This window comes from Triturus cristatus, chromosome 6, assembly GCF_964204655.1.
Source record: "Triturus cristatus chromosome 6, aTriCri1.1, whole genome shotgun sequence".
NCBI lineage: Eukaryota > Metazoa > Chordata > Amphibia > Caudata > Salamandridae > Triturus > Triturus cristatus.
This window is the reverse complement of record NC_140589.1, coordinates 749288423-749295759: the sequence shown is the minus strand read 5'-3', so window position 1 is coordinate 749295759 and position 7337 is coordinate 749288423. Positions and strand designations below refer to the sequence as shown.

Sequence of the window (7337 nt, the reverse complement as noted above, 5' to 3'; positions counted from 1 at the left end):
GGCTGTTTCGTGCCACGTGCACTAGGCCTACCCACACAAGTGAGGTACCATTTTTATTGGGAGACTTGGGAGGATTCTTGGTGGGTAGAAGTTCGTTCCTCCCTGTAGATTCCAGAACTTTTCATCACAGCAATGTGAGGAAAATGTTTTTTTGGGACAAAGTTTGAGGACTTTAAGGGATTCTGGGTAACAGAACCTGGTGAGAGACACACTAGTCACGCCATCATGGAGTCCCCTGGCTGTTTAGTTGTACAAAATGTACAGGTTTTTTAGTTTTACTTCGGTGCCAGCTGAGCTAGGGTTCAAAATGCACAGCTAGGCACTTTGCAAAAAAGGCATCAGTTTTCATTGAAATGTATTTTCCTGTCACGGGCACAAGGCCTACCCACAGTGGTGAGGTACCATTTTTATTGGGAGATGGGGGGAATGCTGGGTGGATGGAAGTTTGTGGCTCCCCACAGATTTTAGAACTTTCCATCACAGTAATGTGAAGAAAATGTGTTTTTTTTTCTTTTTATGAAGTTTGAGGTTTGCAAAAGAGTCTGGATAACAGAACCTAGTGAGAGGCACACAAGTCACTCCATACTGGATTCCCCTGGTTGTCCAGTTTTTAAAAATGTAGAGGTTTGCTAGGTTTCCCTAAGTGCTGGCTGAGCTCAGTAGGGCCCAAAATCCACAGCTAGGCACATTGCAAAAAAAGGGTCATATTTCAGTAGAAAATGTGATGTTTCCACTTTGCGTTTTGGGCCGTTTCCTGTCATGAGTACTAGGCCTACCCACACAAGTGAGGTAGCATTTTTATTGGGAGACTTGGGGAAATGCTAGGTGGGTGGAGGTTTGTGGCTCCCTGCAGATTCCAGAACTTTCCATTACAGAAATGTGAGGAAAATGTGTTTAGTTTTAATAAAATTTGAGATTTTCAAGGGATTCTGGGTTACAGAACCTGGTGAGAGGCATACAAGTCACCCCATCCTGGATTACTCTGGGTGTTTAGTTTCAAAAAATTTACAGGTTTGCTAAGTTTCTCTAGGTGCCTATCCCCAGTTCCCGAAGCCACAGTCAGTACATGTGATCAAAGCACCACGAACACTCATTAAAGAGCTATTATTGTATATATTTGAAAAAATTGCATTTTTTTATACAACAGAGGGGAAGACGCAGTGTCGTGTGAGCTTGTAATGAAGGAACCCTTGTGGCTCCTGATGGACTCTGTAGAACTATGTCTTAAGCATTAAAACGTAGTGAAGTAAATGCAGGTTTAGAATGTTGAGTTCATGGTTAAACACAGAATAATCAAGACATGTTATGCTGAGCTCCCTGTGTGGCACAGTCACTGGTGGGCACCCAGGGTGGGGAGGATGCTACGGGAATCTGAATGTGCCTTTCACTACAGCGATTCCCTCAGTGATGATGCTGGTATATTATGTACACCAAATCTGCCCAATGCTGAATAGCAGATGTAGAATAACACTAGTGCATTATATTGTTTTATCTAGGCTGTTTTTTTGCATGGCTGTTTATTTGAGTGCATCTACGCATTCCACCTTGCAGCTACGAGTGGTATAAAATAGAGCTATTCAAGTCACTTTTGACCTATCAAAACTTTAACGCATTAAAACTCTGCGTAAATTGATAAATTGGCCATTATCTGGATCCCCACTGGGATCCAGATAAGGAATATCAGGATTTACTGGATTATACATGTCTTTTGAACTCGAAGCAAATACGATCAAAGGAGATCTCCAACGAGTTTGCATCACATGAAGGGTTTTTGCATGATTCCGGCATAGGCCTTGATAGCATTTCTGTTTCGCCAGATGATATGCTCAGTCTGTTAGACTGTCTTATGATGATACTTAGCTTGCCATAGGAAGCCACAGCAACTTCACTGGGAAGCACTTAAGCTCCTCACAGCAACACTACAAAAAACTATCAACTAGAACTGACTGCCTACAGGCAGATTCTGTATATCAGCCTATCTCTGCTGGCAAAGCATCCTCGGAAACATATTCTACTAGCAGAGAGAATATAGCCACAGATTGTAATGGACCACTTTTACATGCACCTTCTCCAGTTCTGAAAAATCATCTAGTGTGGATGGCAGTGAATGGGGCATTGAAGAAGAACACACTTGCACCAGTAAGCAGCAGAGGGATGTTGGTTTCGTACGTAGCACACAGGTCCTGCACTTTAAGAGGCAATGGGAAAACGATGATGAATTTCTTTCTCTACATCCCAGAGATAAAATATTTGAAAATTTAGCTTAGCAATTGAAGAAACTTTCAATAACTGCACAGGAATGTGGATATGGTAATACAAAAGAGACCACCAACATTGTACCAGAAGCACTAATAAACTCTGACTAAAATATGTTGATGGGATGGGAGGAAATCTTGTCTCCGATACCAGAGAGAACACTGAAGACATTGTCGATTATGGATTTCGTTTTGATGGACCAAGAAGAAGATCTGATACAGTGGCTCTGTAAAGTTGCAGAGGTTACAGAGAAATGGGTTCTGCCACAACCTGATGCTGAAAGCATCCAGTCCACCCTCCATGTATCTCAAATTTAAGAAAGATGGAATTGGTCAACAGACAGTGGCCGATAAAGTTGTAAAGATGGGGGAAATCCTTCTAAAGACCATGGCAGCAAATTCACCAGTCCTAAAGGATACCCTCGCACTGATTGCGAAAGAGTCTGAAGGGCTTTAAAGACACAAGAAGCAGCTGTATGCCTCAGTGCTGTGAGATATGGATACCGTTGCAGAGAAAGACTCCAGGCTGAAGAGTGACGCACAACAAGCGGTCTCCCAAGAAATGGGGCCATTAAAAGATAAAGCTTCAACATGAATAGTCTTAAATATGTTAGAAGGACCACCACTGTGTTATTGCACTTGAAAAACTACCAAATGAAAACCAACCACTTGAAGTATTTAAAATGTGTGTCTGTTAGATTTAGACATACATGTTGAAAAGACGGCATCAAGTAATGACATACCTTGACAAGTCACTAACAATATGTAAAAACAACAGTTGATGGACGGAATGCAGAACAATGTCATGCATTCCCCAAGTAGAGATATCTGGGCCTAAATCCATCATTTTTTTTGCTCACCATGCCATTCCAGTTTGAACCCAGCCATATGTGAATTAGTCTTGACCCTGTGCATCATGGGAACAGTCCAGCCTGAACTGCCAAGCCAGGTCCTCCCTGGACTGGAAACAAGCATCCTAGGACTGGAAACAAGCATTCTAGGACCGGTTTCGGGGTTTCACCCCTCTTCAGTCAGGATAGCTTGATTCCAGTGGTATGGAGAGCACGGAACCCACGTCTGGGCATACCCATCCCACTCGGGGTGACAAAAGCAAAAACAACAGTTGATGGACAGAATGCAGAACAATGTCATACATTCAGCCCAGTACAGAGATCTGGGCCTAAATCCATCATTGTTTTGCTCAACATGCCATTCCAGTTTGAACCCAGCCATATGCAAATCAGTCTGGACCCTGTGCGTCATGGGAACAGTCCAGCCTGAACTGCCAAGCCAGGTCCTCCCTGGAATGGAAACAAGCATCCTAGTACTGGAAACAAGCATTCCAGGACCGGTTTCGGGGTTCCACCCCTCTTCAGCCAGGATAGCTTGATTCCAGTAGCATGGAGAGCATGGGACCAACGTCTGGGCATACCCGTCCCACCCGGGGAGAAAAATGCAAAAACAACAGTTGATGGACAGAATGCAGAACATGAACAATGTCATACATTCACCCCAGTACAGATATCTGGGCCTAAATCCATAGTTTTTTTGCTCACCATGCCATTCCAGTTTGAACCAGGCTATATGCAAGTCAGTCTTGACATTGTGCCTCATGGGAACAGTCCAGCCCGAACTGCCAAGCCAGGTCCTCCCTGGACTGGAAACAAGCATCCTAGGACCGGTTCCTGGGGTACACCCCTCTTCAGCCAGGATAGCTTGATTCCAGTGGCATGGAGAGCATGGGACCCGCGTCTGGGCATACCCGTCCCACTCGGGGTGACAAATGCAAAAACAACAGTTGATGGACAGAATGCAGAACAATGTCATACATTCACCCCAGTACAGAGATCTGGGCCTAAATCCATCGTTTTTTTGCTCACCATGCCATTCCAGTTTGTAACCAGCCATATGCAAATCAGTCTTGACCCTGTGCCTCATGGGAACAGTCCAGCCCGAAATAAAAAGCCAGGTCCTCCCTGGTCTGAAAACAAGCATCCTAGGAGCATTTTCAGGGTTTCACCCCTCTTCAGACAGGATAGCTTGATTCCAGTTTCATGGAGAGCACGGGACCCACGTCTGGGCATACCTGTCCCACTCGGGGGCGACAAATGCAAAAACAACAGTTGATGGACAGAATACAGAACAATGTCATACATTCACCCAGTACAGAGATCAGGGCCTAAATCCATTGTTTTGTTGCTCACCATGCCATTCTAGTTTGAACCCTGCCATATGCAAATCAGTCTGGACCCTGTGGCTCATGGGAACAGTCCAGCCTGAACTGCCAAGCCAGGTCCTCCCTGGACTGTAAACAAGCATCCTAGGACCGGTTTCGGGGTTTCACACCTCTTGAGCCAGGATAGCTTGATTCCAGTGGACTGGAGAGCAGGGGACCCACGTCTGGGCATACCCGTCACACTCGAGGTGACAAATGCAAAAACAACAGTTGATGGACAGAATGCAGAACAATGTCATACATTCAGCCCAGTACAGAGATCTGGGCCTAAATCCATCATTGTTTTGCTCACCATGCCATTCCAGTTTGAACCCAGCCATATGCAAATCAGTCTTGACCCTGTGCGTCATGGGAACAGTCCAGCTTGAACTGCCAAGCCAGGTCCTCCCTGGCCTGGAAACAAGCATCCTAGGACTGGAGACAAGCATTCTAGGACCAGTTTCGGGGTTTCACCCCTCTTCAGTCAGGATAGCTTGATTCCAGTGGCATGGAGAGCACAGAACCCACGTCTGGGCATTCTCATCCCAATCGGGGTGACAAAAGCAAAAACAACAGCTGATGGACAGAAGGCAGAACAATGTCATACATTCAGCCCAGTACAGAGATCTGGGCCTAAATCCATCATTGTTTTGCTCACCATGCCATTCCAGTTTGAACCCAGCCAAATGCAAATCAGTCTGGACCCTGTGCGTCATGGGAACAGTCCATCCTGAACTGCCAAGCCAGGTCCTCCCTGGAATGGAAACAAGCATCCTAGGACTGGAAACAAGCATTCTAGGACCGGTTTCGGGGTTTCACCCCTCTTCAGTCAGGATAGCTTGATTCCAGTGGCAGGGAGAGCACGGAACCCACGTCTGGGCATTCCCATCCCAATCGGGGTGACAAAAGCAAAAACAACAGCTGATGGACAGAATGCAGAACAATGTCATACATTCAGCCCAGTACAGAGATCTGGGCCTAAATCCATCATTGTTTTGCTCACCATGCCATTCCAGTTTGAACCTAGCCAAATGCAAATCAGTCTGGACCCTGTGCGTCATGGGAACAGTCCATCCTGAACTGCCAAGCCAGGTCCTCCCTGGAATGGAAACAAGAATCCTAGGACTGGAAACAAGCATTCTAGGACCGGTTTCGGGGGTTCACCCCTCTTCAGACAGGATAGCTTGATTCCAGTAGCATGGAGAGCATGGGACCAACGTCTGGGCATACCCGTCCCACCCGGGGTGAAAAATGCAAAAACAACAGTTGATGGACAGAATGCAGAACATGAACAATGTCATACATTCACCCCAGTACAGAGATCTGGGCCTAAATCCATCGTTTTTTGCTCACCATGCCATTCCAGTTTGAGCCCAGCCATATGCAAATCAGTCTTGACCCTGTGACTCAGGGGAACAGTCCAGCCCGAAATGCCAAGCCAGGTCCTCCCTAGTCTGGAAACAAGCATCCTAGGAGCGGTTTCGGGGTTTCACCCCTCTTCAGACAGGATAGCTTGATTCCAGTTTCATGGAGAGCACGGGACCTACGTCTGGGCATACCTGTCCCACTCGGGGGTGACAAATGCAAAAACAACAGTTGATGGACAGAATGCAGAACATTGTCATACATTCACCCAGTACAGAGATCAGGGCCTAAATCCATTGTTTTGTTGCTCACCATGCCATTCTAGTTTGAACCCAGCCATATGCAAATCAGTCTGGACCCTGTGGCTCATGGGAACAGTCCAGCCCGAACTGCCAAGCCAGGTCCTCCCTGCACTGGAAACAAGCATCCTAGGACCAGTTTCGGGGTTTCACCCCTCTTGAGCCAGGATAGCTTGATTCCAGTGGCATCTGGGCATACCCGTCCCTCTCGGGGTGACAAATTGCCAAAACAACAGTTGATGGACAGAATGCAGAACAATGTCACACATTCACCCCAGTACAGAGATCTGGGCCTAAATCCATCGTTTTTTGCTCACCATGCCATTCCAGTTTGTAACCAGCCATATGCAAATCAGTCTTGACCCTGTGCCTCATGGGAACAGTCTAGCCCGAACGGCCAAGCCAGGTCCTCACTGGACTGGAATCAAGCATCCCAGGACGGGTTTCGGGGTTTCATCCCTCTTCAGCCAGGATAGCTTGATTCCAGTGGCATGGAGAGCACGGGACCCACGTCTGGGCTTACCCGTCCCACTCGGGGTGACCAATGCAAAGACAACAGTTGAGGAACAGAATTCAGAACAATGTCATACATTCACCCCAGTACAGAGATCTGGGCCTAAATCCATAGTTTTTGCTCACCATGCCATTCCAGTTTGTACCCAGCCATATGCAAATCAGTCTTGACCCTGTGACTCATGGGAACAGTCCAGCCCGAAATGCCAAGCCAGGTCCTCCCTTGTCTGGAAACATGCATCCTAGGAGCAGTTTCGAGGTTTCACCCCTCTTCAGCAAGGATAGCTTGATTCCAGTTTCATGGAGAGCGCGGAGAGTTTCATGGAGAGCACGCGACCCACGTCTGGGCTACCTGTCCCACTCGGGGGTGACAAATGCAAAAACAACAGTTGATGGAAAGAACGCAGAACAATGTCATACATGTACAGAGATCAGGGCCTACATCCATCGTTTTGTTGCTCACCATGTCATTCTAGTTTGAACCCAGCCATATGCAAATCAGTCTGGACCCTGTGGCTCATGGGAACAGTCCAGCCTGAACTGCCATGCCAGGTCCTCCCTGGACTGTAAACAAGCATCCTAGGACCGGTTTGGGGGTTTCACCCTTCTTCAGCCAGGATAGCTTGATTCCAGTGGCCTGGAGAGCAGGGGACCCACGTCTGGGCATACCCGTCGCACTCGAGGTGACAA

At 47.0% G+C, this 7337-nt stretch overlaps 1 pseudogene; it reads left to right on the top strand.

Moving 5' to 3' along the window:
• The first annotated feature begins 1660 nt into the window (after positions 1-1660).
• LOC146817812 (uncharacterized) lies at positions 1661-2850 on the top strand (annotated as a pseudogene).
• Positions 2851-7337: the final 4487 nt, after the last annotated feature.